Here is a 23325-nt window from a genome sequence, read left to right on the forward strand (position 1 = left end):
CAAAATATATTAGAAGCCTAATAAATTAAGCTTAGTTTGTTACAAGTATTCAAATAGATGTTCACTTGCAAAGTGATAGTTATTCAAAGACAAAGCCTATTTACAAAGTACTTTCCCCACAGAGCATTCAAATACACGTTTCAATGTAGTTATCACTCTTTGTGACCAGTTTCAAGACCCTACTGTTTATGCAATGAGTTATTGGATGGCTTCAAATAGTTGCAAGGGGGTAAACCCGGGACACAAGCCATGAGGTGGTGGCTTCCTTATTTTATCTGAAACTGTGATCATCTACACTGATATAAAATAGAACTATCCATCTATAGCCTAAAAACATACAAGCATCAATGAAAATCAGTGCATACTTAAATTTACCATGTTAGAAGCTGTAATAAAGCAATAGAAACTGTGTGTAATAGTTGGAGCAAGTACTTCCTTACTAGTGCCACTTATTTTCCAAATACGTCACTCCATTCAGAAAGCTTTATAGTCCCTAACTCAAAACTTCTCTCATTTTCTCCAGTATTTTTCTGAGTGCAGAGTAAAGGCACATGCTGTGAGAGAGACAAACTGCTCAGGGTGCTCGCACCCAGCATGACATTTGACAGCCAGCATTCTCCATATCCTATCAGCTTCACTAAGCTTCTTAGAGTGAAGAGCTACATAGCCTTTTGTGGGAAAAAAATCCCTGAAGGATGATCTTGTCTCTGCTACTGTTTCAGTTCTTGAGAGCATAGAAAGTGGTGGTGGTGAAGAACTCCAGCCTTGGGTATTTATGTACACACAGTAACCCAGCCAGCTGGATCCGGGCTGGCTTGGACTGCTCCGGCCCACAGCGCTGATGCTCACGAGCCCATGAATGGGTGTCTGCACATCTGTTCTTTACAGAAACTTGATGGACCACCTTCCACTGTGCAAGATGGCTTAGTGATTTATTGTACTGTCCTAGATAGCACGGCTCCTGTGAAGAACCAGCCACCATGGAAAGCTGCCAAGAAATTTCAGCAGCGTGAGTCTAGGAACAAACTGGGAACCAGTATAACAATAGCAGCAATTGCCAGGATTTCTCCTACAATTTTCCCTCCCATGTGTGAGTTGTTCTCCACTCATGCCATGAGGCACAAAGCAGTTTACCTGCTCTGAGCCTGGCCAGCAGGATGCACCCCCTCCTTGTTCCCAGCATGTGCTCTGATACCAGGGGAATTACTATAGCAGTTTCTCCCAAGTGCTTCCTTCAAATTATGACCATTGCAAAAACTTTACTTCCCCATGAATTCTACAGTCCTTATACTCTGCTTTTAACACAAGCTCCTGTCTCCAACTGCTCATTTGTTGGGTGCAACTGCAATCAATACCCTGCAGAAATCAATGAGCTATGAAACACACCGGCCAGGATGTAAACTGGTACGTACTGCCTGCCTACAAAAAGGATTACAGCAAGCAAGAGAAAATTTGTATTCCAAAGATGCCTATGATGTTAGGCCTTGCCTGAAGATCCTAATTCCCCTCAAAGCTTATAGACATCTAGTTGTCTTAGGCACTTGGTGAGGCTTCTCTCCTGCTCCACAGCCTCACTGCATGCTTGGTGAGATTTCATACCTACAGCAGAGCGCTATTCCCATGGCTGGCAGAATTGCTTCTACAGCGACTGGCGATTGCTCATTCCCTCTCAGCTGAAACAGTTTTTTAAAACATGCTTTCTTTTAAGTTAAGTACCAGTCTTAAGAAATAACTGCTAATCTGGCTGATGACAAGCAACTAGATATTTCTTATTAAGTGGGTTATTTTTCTCCCAAAAATAGCATCAAATTTGTGTTCAGCAGCAATAGAGTTCTTTTTTTTTTTCCTTTTGAGTGGTATTAACACATTCTTCAGTCTGAATTATCTTTGGAGATGGAAAGATGTTTTCAGCTTTGTATCTGTTTTCTATACAACACTCATACCAATATCAACTCACACACTGAGAAAGAGAGGGCTTAAGTAAGAGGCAGGTAAATAATTGCCAGGGTGCACTGGGTATGGGATTAACAGGGGTGTGCTCAGCTGCCTGTGACCCAGTGTACCAGATATGGTTATAGGACAGAACACCAATACAAACATCTATCTGGACAGGACATAAAGAAGAAACATGTTCAAAACCAAGCTAGGAAGAAAAGCAGTACAGCTGCTTCATAGGATAATGTTCACTACTGCTCATTACATACTCCTAGTGCAGAAATGAAAAAATAAGCCTCACCTGCTCATGCTGCCCCAAAATCTACTGCCAGGCAACATGAATGTCAAACACTGCAGTATAGCTTTGTCTTAGATGCCTTTGAAGTGGAAGACTTGAAGCGAAGCATTACCACATAATATTTTTAGTCATATTGTTCAGCAACATGGTCAAAACCAGTGCAAACAATCATCCCGACAGATTCACTGCAAATAGCTAGGGATACATTTGATATTTAAAACATCTCTGAAGTCTAATTTTGGCAACCTCCATGACGTTGAAAGAGAAGGGTCCTTAGAAAACTAAGTACATGAATCAACCTGAACCACTACTTATGTTTCTCCCTTTGTACATCTGGTAGTATAACGAACATATGTAGAAATGTGAGGGTGGTAAGACGCCATCACGAGCATGACAAGGAATGAGGAATGAAGTAGCTTGAAGTCTCTGCCCCAAGTGCTGTTTTGAGTGTTGAAAGAACTTATCTGTGTGTGCATTAGGGGAGGTACAGCAAGAACAGGCAGCAAGAGGCTTGATAAGGTTTGTCTGGAATGAATTGTTCAAATCTTTGTCCACAACATAATGTAATATACCTCATACCACCAAGCTTCCCTTTGCAGTACTTTCAACCTGTCTTCCAGCTTTTGCTGTGAAGGATTTCTCTACCACAAGATGTTGACTTGGACAGAAATACGCCAGAAGGACCTCTGCTACCATGGAAAGTCCTCACCTTTTATTGCTGCTTAGGTCCTCCATCCTGAACTGTCCAGAACTTTGTATTGAACATGAACAGTGATCTCCCTTTGCCCAAGTCCATTCCAGTTGTAAAAAGAACATTCCTAGGGATCCTGCTGTTACAGTTTGCATTACTGTAGTGCCGTCAAAACTCCTCTGATATGCAGAAACAATGCTGCATATCTTCTGTGTTTATTCTAGATTAATTTTTACATCTTAGCGTCTTATCACTGCCCTTCATGGAATGCTCTTATTTTTACAATCCAGAATCATGTGGTAAAACCAGACATGGATTTCGTAACTTGTAAGTGGCTCCAAGTACATGAATTCACTTTAAGGTGGAACTGTGAAAGGAAAGAGAACCTGGCTGAACACAAAATTTTCTGGTAGGGAGCCAATATTCTCACCAGGAGAATCAAAGACTGGAGGAAGCACAACAAACAGGCAGATCCAGCAAGGAAGGTCACATGGGAGACCAGATCAATTAATCCTAAAATATAATGCAGCTGCTGAAGAGATCCACATCAAAATAAATTGTAATTTTGACTAGGGTAAATAACTAAAAGAAAATGCATAAAGCAAATACTTCCAAAGCAATTCCTATATATTAATTGTAACACTAAAAAGAAAAAGCAGGTGGGCCTGCTTAGTCTGTAATTCAGCTTTAAAAATAAGAGACAACAAGAAAAACAAGAAAAATTTTTCGTATTCAGGATTGCCTTATTCACCACACAACATGTCAGTGGGTACCTTGTACGTACTCTAAATGCAGCAAATTCCAGTTGAAAGGAAATCTTTCAGTATGACCTTAAATAAATGCACACAACCAACACTGACTTCTGCAAATCAGTGATGTGCAACTTTTAAGGTAAGATCCTCACCTCCCCAAACACAGAGTATTCTGTTTCGAACACTATGACTCAAAACATTTATGTGCAACCAATGGTCTTCCTAGCCAGGACCACACCACCATCTATCCTGCCTGTGGAGTGGGTGGAAGCTGCTCCATTCATCTCAGTTGAGACCTGAAGAGGAAAAGCCCTAACAGCTCATGGGAAGGCCTAATCTCTGCTGGAGTTCCCAGTTCCACTGTAACACCTGGTGCAAAAGGAGCAAAGAAAATTCCCTGGGTCCGAGAAAAAGTCAAGGGAGTTGTCAGCAAGAGCTGACTTGGTACAGCTTGCTCCTGTTCCTCACTGATCTTCCCATGTTCAGGGCATTTCTAAGCCAACAGCACAGCCAAGGGAACATAATCAGCGCCATCAATCTTTTCTCCTGGATCCAAAAACCAAGCACAAAAAGTTTTATCTGGCTCCCATACTTCCCTGTCTCTGCTGCATTTTGGGAAAGTCGCGTACTGAACCTTAAGCTCTTGCTCCCTTTTAAGCTTGGACAAACACAGGGAGTTTTTGTTTCTCTATGTATCAAATTTTTAATTTTCCAGTAAGGGGAATTTCAGAAAATAAATGTCAATACAACACTGCCAGTCCTTGTGATAGCCTACTCTGATCCCACTCTTTAGTTTTGGGTAAACATTTCTTACAAAAACTTGATAAAGAAATGTATTCAATCCAGAAGAATACTGAGTTTGGAGAACAGAATCAAACCATATGGTTTCCATTTTTAAATTCTTCTTCACCACATCTATGCCCTAGTGCAGAAGGAAACATTGCTGAGAACATTTTGTCCGTATTTTGTTTTCTGTTGTTGGAAGACACACTGTTCTTTGAGAAATTATTTGGAGTAACTCAGTTGCTTCATGGCCATCACGCACCTAAAGGTTTTCTACCAGAACATAGTAGGTGTATCTACCACCAAAAGCTGGACCAATCATTCTAAGTGCTTAATTAAACACTACATAAAAAGTTGCAGTTATTCTTTCTATTTTTTTTTCCCCAATTAATGGGTATGGATAATCTAGCTTAGTATGAGTTCTGTTTTGAAATTGTTATAGATTTGGCTATTTATTTGGTTTAGTAAAGTCTCCTTTCCTAGTATCAGATATTCAAGCACTGGGTTAACTGAGATGTGCCCTGTTTCAGGCATTAGACCATATTTTTCACTATATGCAAACCAGAACTTATTTGTGTACCTAAATTAAAGTGTTATTTTGATGACATGCTGTTAAATGATCAAGTGGTTTTGACATAAAGCTAGTTCCTTCCTTTCTTACTAATTGTCCCTTTGGCACTTTGGTACTTCAGAAGAAAGATGGTATTTTCAAAATATCCAAGTAGTTCTCATTGTCATTTGTTATTATTTTATTTGGGAGATAAAGAATAGCTCCAAATAAATTAGAATTTATTATTATAAAAGCCAACTACTGTTTTTTTTTTTTTTACAAAATTACAAAAATTACAGTTTCCTTATTAATGTAAATACTTTTGAGACCTGTGTGCTAAAAAATAAAAAGTAAAATTAAAAAAAAAAAAAAGATCCCCCAACTAAAATACCCAAAATACCCTAGGCTCCACAGAACCTTGGCTTTACTGTCAAATCAATATTCTTATATACTGCTGTAAACTCTTCATTAAGATCAGCAAAGCTTTCTTCACAAGCTATGTTTAATTCTTCTTTTAAATACTTCTCTTAGTATATTTCTGTTTCAATAAGAATCGTATGTCATCATCATTACCAATGCAATTACCAACATCACCACAGTGCAAACTACTACTATTTTGGTACAAATATTTTTCTTCAGGCTCAGTAGGTTACAATTCCATATTTCCCTGAGAACTAATCAAAAGCAGCAAAACCAGATGCAAGCCCAGATATTCTCTCATCTCTTGCAGTTGTCTGTCCTTAGAGGAGCAGATGCTTTGCACAATGGACATACACAATTTAGTAAAGTGTGAGCAAATGCCTTCTAAGTTTCTTGGACAATATTCATTTCAACAGATAAACTGTTTTATGAATAGGTATTTGGTTTGTAGTGTACAGGCTCTACACAAATGTAAATGCTCCTTAGAGATAAAAATAATCAGGAATTCAAAATCCTAATGGACAGTGAATTGACACATAAAAAAAGATTTTGGAAAGTATTATTTTTCAGCTACCTAATTTGTTTTTTCCAAGAGTAGTTATTTCCTGATCCAGACAAAGATAAGCTGTGGGGAGAGGGAAGACATGTTTTTAGAATCAGGAAATGTTTGCTTCCTTCTGCTCTTGCTTTGTAGAGATGTGAATAACCTCTATCCATTCCTCAGAAGCTGACTGAAATTCAAGGGGAAAGAGTCCCGTTAGCATTCCAAAGCTATTTTTATTACATTTTCCAAAGGTTTTCCAATTAGTATGCTCCTTTTTGCATGACAAATTGATTATCCTAAAAGCATGACCCACTGCACAATGTCCTTTCATTCAGCACAGCTGAGGAAGACTTTAGGTTTTAATGTCTCTGGGCATTTTAAACATTTCAGAAATATTTCAGCTGACACTAAAGTAGCTTTCCCAGTGTGGCTTTCTGGAGCCTTAATGAACAGACTTCCAAGAACTGCCTGCAGAGGTGTTTTCTCTGTCAATCTTAAATCAACGAAAATGTAAGGGCATGTTTATCTAGTTTTACTTCATAACATTAAGAATGTTGCAGTATGTGAAAAAGCAGTTTTTCTTCAGTACTATGATGACACAGTCATGGAGGGGAAAATATTAAAAAGAATCCATTAAGTATGAACACACACAACCCCCCCTCCCAGCAAAATGCTTTTGGAGTTGGAGGGGAAGGCTCTCATATTATGCCCTGTCAGGCATCAAGAAGAATTCAACTGATGCTACTTTGAGAAAAAACACAACAGCTGTAGAATCGATTTAATAAGAGATTTTAAAATGTAAGTATAAAAATCTTTACATTAGGGTTTTTGAGGGCTTTTTTTGTTAATTTAAAAGAAAGAAAAAGGCAAATACCGAAGGATGAACCTGTAACTTCTCTGACAAGTCTATCACTATCTGTAGCCTCAGTTGCTCCACTGAGGATGTGAATTCAGATACTTGGCAGAGCTATGATTAATAATCACCTCTCTTCAGGGAAAGATTTTTGTCAAAGCCCTGAATCTTGGCCTATCCTCACTCAGCTGCAAAATGATTTTTACTACTAAACATACGGCCTTTAACTTCCATTTAATCTTCCATAGGCTAACAAGAGAATACTGCTCAATGTTATGGTAGGGAGAGACAACAGCTCCAGACACTGAAAAAGGTGAGGGCAATAGCAGCTGAAGTGGCAGAGTTGACCTCTTGCCCTGCACCAGAGATCAGCTTTCATATTTCATAGACACCTAAAGATTCTCATCAACCTAATGACTCTTATGAAAGTCAGAATATGAACATGCTGGTCCTAAATTTGTTGACTGCATAGCTGTTTTAACTGGAGACACATGCTGTGAAGAAAAATGGAATTTCAAGCAACAAATTGTGAAAACCGATCCTGTTCAGTGCCTCTTGCCGCCTCTGCCCCTGTAGTAACCCAACCTGACTTCTGACAAGCTGAGGTGATTTCGCATAATCTCTGAACCATCTGCTAGGCTATCTGTCAGTTCAGTAGCCTTGTTACTTTACAGTTTATAGGTTAAGCAGGATAAATAACCTATCAGAAACACAAACAGATTTGCCTCTTTGACACACTTTGAAGTGCAAATATTGTCTAAGTAATCATAGCTTGCTTAGTCCTAAACTGAAGAAAAAGAACATAAAAATCAAACAAACGTCTGTTATTTCAGAAAAGGAAATTGTCTGTCATCATCTTTACAGTTTATGAAATCTAGAGCTCAGCAAAACTAAACTGATTTTTCCTAACTAATTTTTGCCTACACTTTTAAGAGATTTTTCTCTTTACCCATTTAAAAACACACATATGAAGTATTTTTAAATGCGTAAACTATGAAGAGTGAAGGTTTTCAAACATCTGTTTGCAGGGACACAAATGCTGGTTGACATTAAAAGTGCTGTTTCCTGCCAATGATCTATTGAGTTTGTTAACCAATGAGAGTGAACGACCACTCTGGTTTTCCTTATAAATTACGTGGCATTGTTCTTTTGAGAAAAATATTTAAATATTAAGTGATGTGTGCAAATTAGAATGGTTTAGAAACTAATTAGCTACTATTCTGCTTCTAATATAGAATATTATAATTTATATGAAGTGCTCTTCCACTGAAAGCATTACAGAAAGTTTTACCACGAGACACAGAAGAGAGGATCCTTTGTACGAAAATAGTTTGCAGATTTTCAGAGAGTCACAAACAATAAATCTCACAATTATTATAAATTATCATAAAACAACTAACATGTATTAAGTTGATCCAAACAAGAAGTTGCCAGTAAATGCTACAACATCTGAAAAATCAAGGAATCTGCCTCTCAAAAAAAAAAAAAAAAAAAAAAAAAAAAATTAATTTAAAAGATACTCAGAATTCTTCGCTAACTCGCTTTTTAGTACTACCACCACTCTCATTTAAGAAAATACAGGATAATCTACATTTCTACATATGAGAACCCGAGGCAGTGGCCAGGGCTAGGGGCAGGGGAAAAAGGGGGGATACAGCACTGCACTTGTGATAGAAGGCATCTGAGTGCCTTTAGGGCATCTTAGATTTGCTCTTCATTTTCTGGTAGTTACTGTGCCTTGTTTTGTCCTTTTCCATAAACGAGAGATGGGGAGGCAGCTTAAAGTGCAGAGGAAAGAGTAAATTTTCAGTATTTTATATTATAATCAGGAGGGAGTATTTCTGAGGGTAATGTTTTCTTCTGCTCACTAGTCTCTGTTCCAAACTTCTGCTTTGTTCAGGGGTAGAGAATTTGCAGAAATTTTAATTTTTCCTCAGGAATTGTGCTGGATTTGTATTTGGATCTGGGTCATTGGTGTTCTGCCTTCTTCAGGATCCAATACTTTTCTTCTGTTCATGCTTGTGCCAAAGATATTTGACAGCTCTTGAGTTCAACTTCTTCAGTGGTAGAGGAAGTGTGAGGCTGTTTCTCTCAAGTTGCTTTCCCCTAGTGGTAGAGGTCAGCATTTAGCTATGACAGTTCTCCTTTATTTTTTTGGCAGGCAGTTCTCTGACATTCCTGTTGCTGAGATCATCCTCACTAGGCTTTCAGAAGAACATCTGACTGGGGCTCAAATTCTTCGCTTTCTGCTGTTCTGACCATATAGTATGTTAAGGAAAGGTTTTGGTCCTTTCCATTAATAATTAATTTGTTTCTAGATACCTTTTGTTAACTCGAAGATCTGTTACTTTGTGATTTCTTCCTTTCATTGTGATTTGGTTTCTCGTTAAGAGTGTGGATTCTTTTAATCCCAAAGATAATTTAAGGGAATAAAAGTATCATTAAATTACTGCAGTCTGAGTCATACTTGGTCTGTGAGTTTAGTTCCCTGGCCTTCCCACACAGCGTTTCCGATATGCAGTGAGCTGAGGGTGTGCAGGAAAGACTTTAGAGTGACCTAGATACTATTTAACTCCTTACTCGGGGGTGGCTCTCTGACACTGGATGTAGCCATTGCCTCTTTGCATTCTCAGTCCTTTCCTATGTGATAATTGTATCCATTACATTTCCTTGCCTCTGAGTGGTTTTCATGTGAAGCGTTTTAAGGCTTCTATTTGAATTGTTTTAAGCATCTTGTTTAGTTAAATTGATTGGAAAAATTAGAAAACTAACTATTTTAAAGTCTGAAATGTAGGCATTGAGATTGATCCTCAGATAGAAGTTATGGCTTCTTTCCTGTAGTACTTTATAACTTCTAGGAGAAATTTTGTTCTGCTGCCCTCTTGCAGGCAAAGAAATAGTCATCTCAGGCTCTCTGAAATGAAAAGGCCTTTAAAGCCCAGAAACACTGTCATCATATCATACAAGCTTCCTTGCTGGCATATATTGTTGAATCTGTCCAAGAAAGGTGGTGATACAGGATTAACTTTACTGACTTTGGGCTTGCCTGTCAGCTTTGCACTCATGCAGTGTTTGATTGGTTTTTCTTTACTCTGTGTACGAATGTGTTTTTTGACTAGTCCCTTCTGTGGCAGCTGATGTTCTGGGTTTGTGAAACTCCCACAGATGCTCCTTTTACAAAACTTTGAATATATGTCTTACTCTGCTTAATGTAGATTCCATCCAGGCTTGCAGTTGACACAGCCAACTGGAGGGTCCTAATTTTCTCTGAGCCCAGCTGACTCATCCCTTTGCACAAATGCTTTTGCGTTGAGTTTTTTCCTGTAAGGCCAGGATTAACCTCTGTCATCTATGAAGCCTAGTGATCCAAGTTCTTCCTTGGGCATACTGCCAAAGTGCAGTCTGGGACACTGGACCTACCTTCCCATGATGATATTTGACATAGTCATTATGCAAAAGTCACTGGAGCTGAGGGTTTGGGGATCACATGAATTTCAGCCAGCTCACTGTGTTCTGCAGGGCAGTCTGGTGGTGCTCAGTGTGTGTTACTGCTGCCCTGGCTGCAGCTCAGGGCTCAGTGAACGGATGGTGCAGAGGGCTTCAGTTGTGCTGAGCTGCTGCAGCGATGGGATCAGAACAGGTTAATGGTGTTTTTAAAGAAAAGGGTATATTTAAAATTTACGTGTAAGTATCTATTACATACTCTTTGCAAAACTGCAGAAATCAAACTGCCTCCTGCTTGCTTCAATCAATATTCAAAAGACTGTCTAAGCAGTGTGAAACTGAGGAAGTGTCACTGAATATGACCCTGACGCATCAGCCGCAGAGGTTGCGCTTTAGATTTTGTGTTACAGCTTGTGATTGCTCATCTATCTAGAATTTGGCAACAGATGGATAGTATTTTTTTAATGCATAACACTCCTCTGTCCCTATCTCAGCACTTAATACTACTGCAGGCATCTTTTCAACAGAGCCATGCAGTTACAATCAATAATATGTGAGCTGATGTTTCTGCTCAATAACATACAGCCACTTAAATGCCCTTCTGAAGTATATTGACCCCTGGAGAGAACTACTTTAGTACAACCATTTTCCCTATTGAAATGGAGATATTTGCTATTCAGCACAGCTGGGACTTGAGACTACAGAAGCAGATTCAAATAGAGGTAAAGTCTACATGCCATGCTATTAAGGGGACAAGGCATCTGGAAGGCTTAGCAGTGATTTTGAGTAATTTGTCCATTTAATGCTGTTCTGATACAATTGACGTTAAGTTACCAGAAATTAAAGGAGTTCGTACTTTATTGTAGTTTCTTTGCTACAAGGTGTTAATTCCAGTATAGAACAGCTGTTGAAAGCAGGATGTTACTATGAGTATTTCATAAAAGTACCAGTGTAAAATGCAGTTCAGAGAAACGGGAAGTTATTTGAATGTATTGGGTTTTTTCCTCTTCTGCCTTCCAGACAGAAGAGAGGCAGTCAGCACTTTCCAAGATGGAGTGTTAAATTAGTGCAAGATAGAGGTAAGGACAAAAAGGCATCTTTGTCTATAATGTACTTTAACCCAGCAGGCCAAGTCATGGAAATCCTGTTGGCTTTTGAGGCGTCTTAATGTTACAAAACTGGAAGGAAAACATACAAAATACATTGATGTATTTTGAAAAAGTTATCAATGATAGGCATTATACCAGCAAAAAGACATCTTCAATGCAAGAAAAAGCATTATGTATGCATGTACATATATATGTTTGTAGTTTTTATATATGCAATTTTCACAATACAAGAAACAGTTTTTTGTCGTTCGGAGTTGGCAGATGGATCAGGGCTTGGGAAATGGGATGTGGTTGAAAGTGCCCTTGTACTATGGCAGTCTCCAATGTCATGGTTTTGTGGACTGTTGGCTTCCTTGGAGCATCATCTATTTAAACTAAGGGTATAAGACTTGGTTAGCAACCTTCACCAGAAGTGAAACTGATATGCAAGAATAAATTAAAGAGTAGTCTTCTGCAAGTATACAGGCTTGTAGTATTAATAGATGTCTGCCTATCTATCCAGAGAGGAGGAAATCTCACACTAGCTAAGCCTGTAGTCAGATGATAAAATCATTTTGATTTATACTCTTCTGACTAAACAAGAGAAAAAGTATTGGGAAGTGTAGATAAATTATTTTATTTTCCCTTTGCCTTTTCCTTAATTCTCTCCCACAAGAAAAAGAAATATGCTTAGGAATAGCCAAAATAATGGACAATGCATCTCATGCTGACAATGACTGAATTTGGCTTCCTTGGATGGAGGAGGAAGAATTGAAAAATAAAAGGTCTTCAGGTAGAGAGACTCATTTATGCTCCCAAGCTGATCTCTACTGTTTAATAGAGGAAAGAGGAAAGAGTTATGAATAACAAGAACTGCTCTGTTATGTCTTCATAGTTTTATTCTTTCAAGCTGTTAGTGTAGGCTCTGTGAAATCAGTGAGGCTGAAATTTGCCAAGATTTATGGATGAGTGTGGAAATACTGCCTTACTTTCAGATTAAAACAGCAAGTAGGTAGATCAATACATGCACGGCTGCAGCCCTGCCATGAGCTTGGCTTATAAATACATATTGGCATTCATCTGGGTTAATTTCTCATCTTCCCAAGTCATTGTCTTGAGCAGTGACCATTTCTCAGTATGAAGAAAAGGATAAAAGAAATCACTAGACTGTAGAAACAACATTTCAGGCTTGTAATTTGAACCTTTTTGGTACTTTTTGGTTACGCTTGCAAATGAATTATTATTTAAAAAAAAAAAAGCTGTATCTTTTGTGGCTATGTGAAACCCTGTGTGCTCATATCTTTTATATTCTTTCAGGGAGCCACGGAAATGGATAATTTATTTGCAAATAATACTGTTTCAGGCTTTCAGTTGTGTGTAAAATGCAGATTTTTTTTTTTTTTCAGTGCATAATTTGTGTCCATTCTGTAGTATTAGGGTAAGAAAACAACAGGATGAGACCATTTGCTTTCTTAACACGGTTTTATTCTTCAATCTTGTAACAGTAGGAAACTGTAACCTCTTCCCATGTACTTGAATAGCCTTGTCAGTAGTTGCACATGAAAATTGCTGCCCTAAAGGCACTCAGATGCCTTCTATCACAAGTGCAGTGCTGTATCCCCCCTTCTTCCCCTGCCCCTAGCCCTGGCCACTGCCTCGGGTTCTCCCTATTGGCTCCTGTACCCCAACTCTGCCCATGGACTGCCCCTGGGCCCCTGACAAAACCGCCTGCTCCCTGACCACGGGGTCTCTCTGCCTCAGGAAACCACCTGGACAAGATGCAACGATAAAAGTCCTCTGAGGCTTCCATGAGGGTCCCTTCTCTGCCTCCTTTGCTTTCACCGTGTTCCAGAGCCCAGCTGGCCGGAGCAGGAGCTCAGGGAAGTCCAGAAAGGACTACAGGCAGAATGGCTGCCCTGCCCTAAGCAGCCCAGCTGTGCTCTCTGGGAAAGCTGCAGCTTGCTAAACCAAACCCAGCACTGCAACACACAAGAACCTGAAAATTTTCATAGAGAGAAACACAAATTAATTTCCCCTTTTTCATGGCAAAAAAATTAACTAGTTTTGTTGCAGCGATATAAACAGCAGTAGGTGCCCTTTTCAGAAGAGGTTTTTATTAGTATATTATAATACCATTATAAAGAATTGAGCATCTGGCTTTACAGCTATATATTTAGATGCATTTTGCTCTGTTTCTAATTAAACTGTATTGTTTTATATCCCATGAGATAAAGAAACAAACAATGTTCCCAAAACCTATATCCACCACTAGGATACTTGTTCAGCAACCAGTTACCTGAATAGTCAAGTTTTGCTACTGCTCACCTTTCAGCTACATCCAGAACAGTGAGCCTGTGCTTCTCAGATTACCACCTCCATCTCAGATGGGAAACAGTTGATCAGTGGCAGTCAGAGCTGTCCCCTCTTCCTGGGAGGGCCACTCTTTTCAAAATATTTAATGACATTTGTGAAACTGCATAATCCAGAGTGAGTGTCTTAGACTTCAAAGAGAATTAACAAATATATAACTGATTAAAAAATAAATAAAATCGGTGGAAAAAACCTTCAGAATTTCCCATGGAACAAAGTCATATGCAATTCACTTGGGAAGAACAGAGGACTGGGAGAGATTCTTGTGTATTTTTAAAGTGTCATAACTCTGAATATCTGGAAGATGTTCAAAAAGAATTGATCCTAATTTACATTTAAAAAGTACATTCATGCTGAGGCCTTTGTATGATGATGGACTTTTCAGCAGCAGTCCTGGCTTAATAGTCTTTCACTGCTAGTACTATACCTCTGTTCTGAAACATGGAAGCCCTGTAAGCTGTCACAGAGAAAAAGGGACAGAGAGCAAGACTTTCCCTCTCATTATTTGAGATCTTCAAAATGTAGCACACAGACTTTTGGCAACAAATAAAAAAGCCTTAGCAATAAAAATAAGACAAAGCCTTCCATACTATAAAAAACATGTAGCTTCAAGTATGGGAAATGTACGAGTTTGAATACAGGATCTCTGGGGAGGAGGGGGAAGAAAGGCAAATGATTTACAAAGATCAACAGTACCACAAACAGTGATGAGGGAAAGGAAATGCACACTGCTACATCAGCTCTGCTGGATACCCCACCATGCTGATACCCTCAGGCTTTGAAGGGAAAAAGTTTCTCTTCTCTCTGCCAAATGTCTTCTCCAGAACTCAGCCAAGGCATTCAGGCTTAACACAGAGGAGATTTCTGCCTGGGGTACTGCACAGCTACAGGTCGAAAAGAAGGAGAAAACACAATGCCAAAAGAACCAGACATTGCGGAGTTCACCTGGCACTCTGCACTCATGTAGCTGAAAAGCTCAGGCCTCACTCTCAAATAAATCCTCAGTCCACGTTATGGAGCAGGGAGTGGTTTCAAACCCCAGTGCTGGCAACAGGAGCAGTGGGTGCCAGATGCTCTGGGCTTTCCAGGAGCAGGCCTCTGTGAGCACACTGCACACACACAGCTTCAGTCAAGCTTGCATCGTCTCTGGGGCATGGGGAAGCATTTCTGTTTGTGAGCACAGCAGTTCCTTTGGGCTTTGATATATACACTAAATGAAATTATATACTGAACTATAAAACTCTGCCTGTCCCTGGGCTCCAAAAGCTCTTCACTTACCCTTTCAGCAAAGTCCTTGAAACCAGAAATAAGTAGTTTGGCTCTTTTTCAGGTCTTTAGATTTATTTCTGACATTAAGGGTTTGCAAATAAAAGATTTGAAGTTTCTCATGTATTTGTACTACCCTGTATGAAGCTCTTTTCTCACAACTTTAGATCTTTTATTAACATAACTTATTTCACTATTGCATTCACTCAGATGATAAAGTCCTTACTAATGCAACAGAATAATTGTTGATACTTTGAGAAGACTTGTGAAAGCTTATTAGTGACTACATGTAAGCCAGAAAGCAGAACTAGGATTAGAAATATTAATAATGTGTAAGACGTAAGTCCACAACGTTCTCCTAGGAAAAAATACTGATCCAGACTCTGTCTTCTAAAGATAACATGTAAAATTACAAAACTGCACAGAATACAGAAAACAAGTGTTTAAGAAGAACACACATTTTAGGCTAATATATTTCAGTTAAGATGGCCAAAATTATCAGTTAATTAAATGTAATTATTTATAACCAAAAGTGAAGTTACACACATTTGGTGGACAATTTTCCTCTTTGGTAAAATAAAGAGATTAAAGAAAAGAAATGGAAATGTAAGGGGCAGGACAGGAGTACAAATCAGAACATATTTCTTCCACTGAAATTGATTCTGTTAATGATTAACTCAACTCACACAGGTTATTTCAAGTAGAATGTTTGTATTAGTAACAGTGTCAAAACAGACCCCAAATCAAAGTCTTCTTTTTTTGAGTTTTCATTGCTTTTTTTTTTGCTCTATGCCCATGTATCATGACATTATCAACATTCAAATTAAAAATTTGACTTTTTTTCCCAGGTACAGCACATCTATCTACAAAGATCAGATATTTAAACAGTGAAATGTTAATTCTTCTCTTGGTAACCCTTTAATTATTTAATTTTCTACATTTTTTGAATGTCGAAACAAAATTTTAGGACTTGTGAGAAAACAATTGAGGATCAAGGCTTAAAATTCTGTGGAGTTTTTTTAAAGATAAACACTGTTTTTTCTATTTCCTCAGTTAGACATTTCATTGGAGGTAGCAGGATCTGAATTAAATAGTCTACCTATATTTGCTACTGCTTTCATTCTGCAGGTTAAATATGAATATTTATTGTGTGGGTTGCAAAGTGTTTGGGGCAGTTTTTTGTCAACTGTAAATGTAGCTTGGCAATAATGTAGGTAAAAAAAAGTTAAAAGGCTATCAGAAAAATGACTGGCCTTATACAGTGTCAACATCAGATGGCTCATTTTTTAATTTCAAGGAGTTAACATTACAGAAATCAGAGCTAAGCAGAATGAACCTTTAGCAAACAAAGTCAAGACTTCACAAGATTTCTACAAGTTATGTGAAACCACGTGAGATATTGGACATTGGATATAAGAATCTGCTTGAAAATACTGATCCTGATTTCTATGCTGAATGGGTTCCTGAAGAAAAGGATAAGCTTGATGTAAGCACACTGAGGCCAAATCCAACTTGGGCTCTAAGCTGAACCAATTCTGGACTGGTTTCTGACTGAGATGCCTGCCTAAGTGGTCTCGGACAGAAGGGACAATTTTTGGCATCACAGAATGTCAAATTAAAAAGCCCGATTAGTACTCATTAGCATTTTTAGTAGTCCACTGGAATTAAAAAATCCCTGTCAAAATGTTCTAGAATTACTGGTTATTCCAATGACTAACTGCTGTTATCACTTCCCATCTGCATCAGGTCCCTGCCATTGGGGAAGCTGGGGACTGGGACCCTGATCAAAGGCATTCCAACAGCTGCCACCGGACATTTCTTTCCTGAAGCTCTGCGGTTGCATCTCTGTACAACAAATACCTGCAGACTTGCAAATACTCACAGATTTTACAGCCCTGCACTACCAAATCAGCTTTTTGTTTTCCAAGGAGAAATCTTCAATGGTGGTAAATGCTACCAAATCTGTTTTCCTAGTGCTTCTTTTACAAGCAGCTGCAGCTGAAACATTCCTTCCACTCTCTTCTCCTCCCTCGCCCCCACTTCCTCAAGGAAATTCCATGGGATCACCATTCCTCTGGCCCCACACTGCAACAAAACACTCATCTCCCAGGGGAGAGGGAGCTTGTGCAATCACTGGATCCCCACATCTGTGAGTACAGGGCAAACCGAGTTCCTTCGTGCATCTGTATTTGGATTGCTTGTTTTTTAAACAATGTGCTGAGGGGAACTGCTTTTAAGTTAGGCTAAACGAAATACTGAGTTTGAGAAACTGCAATCTTTGCCTAGTAACAAAATGGTAAGAGAAAATTAAAACCGTATTTGTTTTAAATTAGAGGCATGTCAAGAGATTATTTGCATCTGGAGGATAGGACAACTTTTTTACTTTTCTCTCAATTACAATTTCCCCGAAAATACCTATGGGTTCCTAATAACATTCTACAAGAAAGCATTATTGTAAAAAAGACACCCTGGAACTTCTGAGAGAGGATTTCAGTGTAGATTTCATTTGATCATGAATGTAAAGCTGTCTGAATTTTATTGCTAGCTAATTAAAGTCCAAATATTGAGGGGAAGATATAGAGTCTTCCTTCATGTTATGCCAGACTAGACACTTCATAACATGACTGCTGAAAGCAGTTGCTAAACAATAAAGGAAATGACTGTTTAAACCAAACTTCTCATCTCCAGGCCAATCACAATTCCCATGGCATACCACGCAAGTGCCTCGCTACTTGTTGTGGAAGTCAAGCCCTGACAAAAAGGAGCATTTCGGCCTCCATATCAGGCCTACATCTCTCTGGTGCATCTGGCAAAAGGAACATACAATAACGAATTCTATTACTTTTCAGCTGTAGAAATGGGATGCATGTTTTTGACAGCAACCTCTCAGAAGATCACCTGCTAAGACAGAAGCCAGCAGAGCTGGTTTGCACACCACAGTGGCAGGCCACTCCTCCTCTGACAGTTTGTCTGGTTGAGAAGCTGGGTGCATCGGCTGGGCAGGACACAACTGAGATTAGCTAAATCTGGTCCCAGGGCTCCTGTGGGTGTTTCTCTACTGTGTTCCACACCCCTGCACAGGCAACAGCACTGGCACAGTCAAGTGAATACATCCAGGGAGCACACCTTCACCATCCTTGGCGGTATGTTTGCTCTGAAGAGCAAAACTGAGTGAAAAGTGCAACTAAGGAAAATCTACTGCAGATAATACAAACTCCAAACCATGCCACAGTCCTTGAACAGAGAATAAAGAAAAATAGCATGCTGGTACTATACAACAGAGCTGAACAACACAAATCATATACTGCTCAATTACTAAAGAATCTATCTCCTCCTAGAACCAAATGATGTACTGTAAACCTGGTGTTATTTATTCAGACATGTATGCAATAATACTATTTTAAAAATGCACACATAACTCTAAAAAAAAGAAATTTGCAGAGGGCTTCTTTCTACCCTAAAAAGGTAAGAACAATAGATAGGCTCCTACTCCAATATAATCAGTATTAATACTGTTCTCAAAGGGAACAGTTTCAGAGACACTGATGCATCACATTTAATTATATGACATGAAATCATATTCCACATAATTATGAAGGCAATACTTCACTGCAGCCAGCAAATCATGAAAGAAAAATGCAAGAAAAACAGAGACTAAAGGAAAAGAAATGGAAATACTTTAAAAAGAATGGGAGAAGTTAGCTTTCAAAACTTCTATCCCACTTTCACTTAGCCATACCATCTATCTAAAGGGGTTGTGTTCACGTGCTGTAAGTATTTCTAAGCAGCAGTGACCAGCCCACACCACTCTCCCAATGAGTTAAATGCAAGAAATATTCAGACTATTTTCTAAAGTCCAGCCCTTTTTTTTCTAATGAGATATGCTGATTAAAACTAGCAAATTTCTTGATCTTAAGTGACCACAGCAGTGCCAGCTCCTTGCTACAGCAAACGTTTGAGCTCCAGTTCACCTCTTTTCGGTCCTAAGTGTGTTTAAAGGAGATGAGAAATGGCAACATGGGAGAGGTCACAATTACACAGCAAACAAAGAACATGGAAACATTAATATGTTAATGGATGTCACGTGACAATGAAAATATGTCTTTTATTAAGAGAGGGAATTGAAACAACTTTTAAGTGATCTTGCCCCAAAACAGGGAAACATTGGAGTATATAACTAAGTAGGTTTTGAAAACAAAGCTGTATATCACATCTGGCTCACATGTTTTAAGAAAACCATTAGCTTGCCAGTTGTTTTAGCTATCCCTCTGTTCATGATGCTGAACATTTAGCAAGGAACCCTTAAATTACTCTCTTAACAAGACAGGTGATTTCAGAATGCACATATGCAAAAGCAGCCACAGCAAGGTTCTGTTTCTGTGTTCAGACCATCCTGGCACAGAGCAATGGCCTGTTGTGATAATTCTATATTTTGTTACATTAAAGCAGCTGCTTTCCTGATTGTAATCCCATTAAAAAGCCACAATATGACCCTACAGTGATAACTTAAGGGGGAAGGCCAACTAAGTGAAACTGTCCAGACAAAAAAGCAATTTCAAAAATATCCTATAGACTACAAACAGCTTGATACAAGCAGCACAGTGTGAGAAAACAGCCTGGAAAGGAGAATACCAAAGGGTGGGCTGGCCAGATGATTTATGCTGAACTGAATAGAGGAGACTTGGGTTAAGCCTCAAAGCTTGAAATCTCACCCAGGGACTGGGGATTGTCAGGAGGATGCAGGATCTGCTGCATCATCCTCATTTAATGATGTAAATGCCACAAAAGGAGGTCTCTGAAGAAACTCAGCATTACAGAGACACAATGCTGCTGCAGGCCAGCAAGTAAATCATAAGCAAGACAGTGGAAAGTACAGGGCTTTGGAACCATGTGGCTTCAGCATAAAGGTCATCCTCAGCAAAGCACAGTGCTTAGTGAGAGTCTGGAAAGTACCTAGAAAACATGTCAAAGCAAGTTACAAACTCCTGACTGAATCTGCTAAGACCCAATCACGTAAGTCCCTAATCAGATAAGCAGGCTCAACAATTTCAGTGAATAACTGGAAAGGATTTAATCTTGTATCTTCAGATCCAGATATTCAATAAGTTTAAAAAAATTACTAAGAGTCACCAAATAAGAAAGTACAGTTAAAGCCTAAATAATATGTTCAAAACCCCACAGAACAGCTGAAGAAAGCATATCAAGTATTGATACCCACACCAGGAGAAGGGAGTGCAACTAGGCATGGCTGAAGTTACAACTGCTTCTGCAACCCTGTAAAACCAGCTCTTCATGGCAGAGGCTTGCTCAGCGCAGATCTCATGCAATGGCACTCTATGGTTGTGAAAAGAAACCACACAGCAGGGTCAGGCAGCTTCCTGCAGGCTTTCCCAAACCTCACTGGCTCCTGTCCTCCGCTCCTGTCCTATTTAGCTGATTGCTCCTGTCCAGCCTCCCACAGAAAAGACAGGATCTGTGGGCCACTGCATTGATTGCTTTGCCTGCTCCCACACACCTGATGGGAAGCTCTTACGGCCACGACTGACTCACACTGTGTCCCCCTGACACTCCTCTGGCTCTGGACTGACTGTTATGACATCCTTGTGACAAACAATACCTACTTTAGTCCTCCCCACACTTCTGCCTCTGGCACAACTGACATGAAGAAATTTGTTTTCTACTCAATGCAGAACTGGAGTAGCAGGCTCAAGTTTGAATGAACTATTCAGAAACACGGCAGCTTCATTTCCCACACAAAAGCCAGTAATACTCTCTGAAAAACAGCCATGCTCCCAAGCCCTCACAACAAAAACACAATGTGCTCTTTTCCACTTGGAAAAGAGGAAAAAAGCTTCACCCAATAGAAAAACAGAATCAGACCAATCAGACGAAGGTGGAGACAGATTTGTAGACATGTATACTGGCAAGTTGTACTCCTGCCAGGAAAATACTTTTCCACAAAGCTGGTGAACGTTTGTTCACTGTGTTCGTAAATACTGCACAGCTGTGCTAAAACAGGAGAGCAAGCCCAACACTTCCATAACTGATAAGAGGTTTCTCTAGTGATTCACCAAAAATAATTAAACAAAAAAACATGGCCAATATTAGCACTGCTGTCATGACAAGAACTAATGCAAATCCTGACTAAAGCAAATGAAAGTCACTGTATAACAATCCCCCACACGAGAATTCTGTAGATTATTCAAGCTTGTCTTCTGAGGGATTCTGTCAGAAGCAATCCTTCTCTACCATAATCATCATTGAAAATAACTTTTCAGTAGAGTGTGTATGATACAAGTCCATGATGATCAGAGGGAAAAATCTCTGTAGATGGGATGTTTCTGGTACTTGCAATGATAATGTTTTTCAACCATTATTTCCTCAACCCACAGGTGTTCCTCTTCCTGATCTGACATCAGCCAAAAGATACAAAACAAGCCAGTGACCTTTTTATGTACATCCACTGAAAGCTGCTTATTGCCAGCTAGCAAGATCATTTCTACAATATGCAGAGCAGCCTTTCAATCCATTCTTAGCATCAAGCACTGCAGTGAACACCCTCTTAGAACAGCAAGACCCACTCTATATGGAGAAAAGGAGGTGTCATGGGTTAGCAAGCGTAGTCCCAGAAGTGATGTTACTCTGAAAGCCTCTCAGTAAAATCTCAGGCATTTGGAAAGAGCTGAAAAAAATATTTCAGAGACCTGGAGTAAACAACAGTCTATTCATTGACTTCTGTGTGTCCAAGATTTTATTCTCCATTTATTTTGTATTATCTCAGCTTAAACAACGAACATGGTAGGTTCACTTTCAAGATTATCTTGTTACATCCTAGAAGTTTAGGCAGATTTACAAGAAGGACACGGTTTGCATCTGAAACTTTCCATGGTCTACAAAAGTGGCTTACTGAGCTTCGATGAGCATGGAGAGGGCTGCCATTCCTATCTTACTGCCACATCAAGTTAGTTCTTAAGGGACTATGTTGTCCATGTCTAAAGTTTCTGGACATCTCACTTGCTTCCTCAGCAGAAATGGAGAATTTTGAGACAGTCTCCTTTCCTCTTAAGTAAAATGCTTAGGAGGGAAATATCTCGCAGGAATAATTGCCATGACCTTCCAAGTCTGTAAATTCACATCAGAATTGATTTAACAACTTCATGGTTTAAGTTCTTGTCTGTTCTTTATTTATACGATTCATGCTATTCCAACTACAATTATATATTGAAAGCAACAACAAAATCGGAACCTTTGGCTATCCAAGAGGAAGGGGACCAGTTACAGTGAAGTATTAAATGTATTTTTTTCTAGGCTGTTCATGCACCAATGACATCTGAGACTGTGCAAACCAAAATGTCTTCAGAAAGAGATTAAGGAGCTATAGTAACCACTGCACAAATAATAGTTACTGGGGCGGCTCCAGTGCAAAATAACCTCACAGCTCTGTCCTAACATAACATGAGTGCACAGGCCAAGGTTTCTTCATTAGTTCAAAAGACAAAAACGGGAAGGAAAAATCCACTTCTGTAAAACATGCATTTGCAACTAAAATGCAAGTTACAAGAGGTCAATGTCACAAATGTTTAATTTATCAACAAGTCTTTTCACAGGTTGATTATCTTTTCTCTTCTCTGCAAAACACAAGGATTTCATTTGCTGTTGGAAAAATGAGCAAATATAATTTTTTTTCTTTAAAGACCTGAGAGCAAGCTGTTTTTATTATAATACTAAGATGACTTATATGTGACTACTACCCTGAAAGTCCATGGGGGTTTTTTTAATAAAAATAGAAAATCTCCTCTATAAATTAGGTATCAGATTTTTTGCAATATTCAAAACCAAAGGTACTTCATATAAGCTTGGATTTACAAGCTTAAATTTACAGCTTCTCCTAGCTATTTTTCTTAATTGTGTTGTGCTCTGTTTTTGTATACTCCTAGTCACTTATCTGCTAAATGGAACATAAAATTTTTTTTAGAATTTCAGACAGTAGCATTATATACAAATCTTAATAATTCTTCATCCAAGATACTTATATTTGGAGTTTTCTTACATGTAGTATTGAAAATTTAGCTGAGTACTTTTGATTTCAAAATAATCCAGACAGGGCACTAAGAATTTCAGAAGTATTAAGACATTTTAAAAATTCAGTAAAACATTTAAGGCAGGTGATTTTAAGCAGTGTATAAACAACCCAACTGCACAGTCTTTTGACATATAATCCATATTCGAAAGTAAGAGGCATATGCTGCTGTAGAAATTAAAAAACAAAACAAATAACTCTCATAAGCAAAAAAATCTTATGTTAACAACACTGCCTGAAAACCTTCTGCT

The 23325-nt window shown here is 38.9% G+C and overlaps 1 protein-coding gene across 4 annotated transcripts in view; it reads right to left on the reverse strand.

Moving 5' to 3' along the window:
* Positions 1 to 23325, reverse strand: part of RBMS1 (RNA binding motif single stranded interacting protein 1) — a 149019-nt gene that overhangs the window by 44685 nt on the left and 81009 nt on the right. The gene's annotated exons all lie outside the window — the stretch shown is intronic.

Source organism: Corvus kubaryi, unplaced genomic scaffold (assembly GCF_017639235.1).
Source record: "Corvus kubaryi isolate FWS band 111438036 unplaced genomic scaffold, C.kubaryi_AGA036_p1.0 37396, whole genome shotgun sequence".
NCBI classification, from domain to species: Eukaryota; Metazoa; Chordata; class Aves; order Passeriformes; family Corvidae; genus Corvus; species Corvus kubaryi.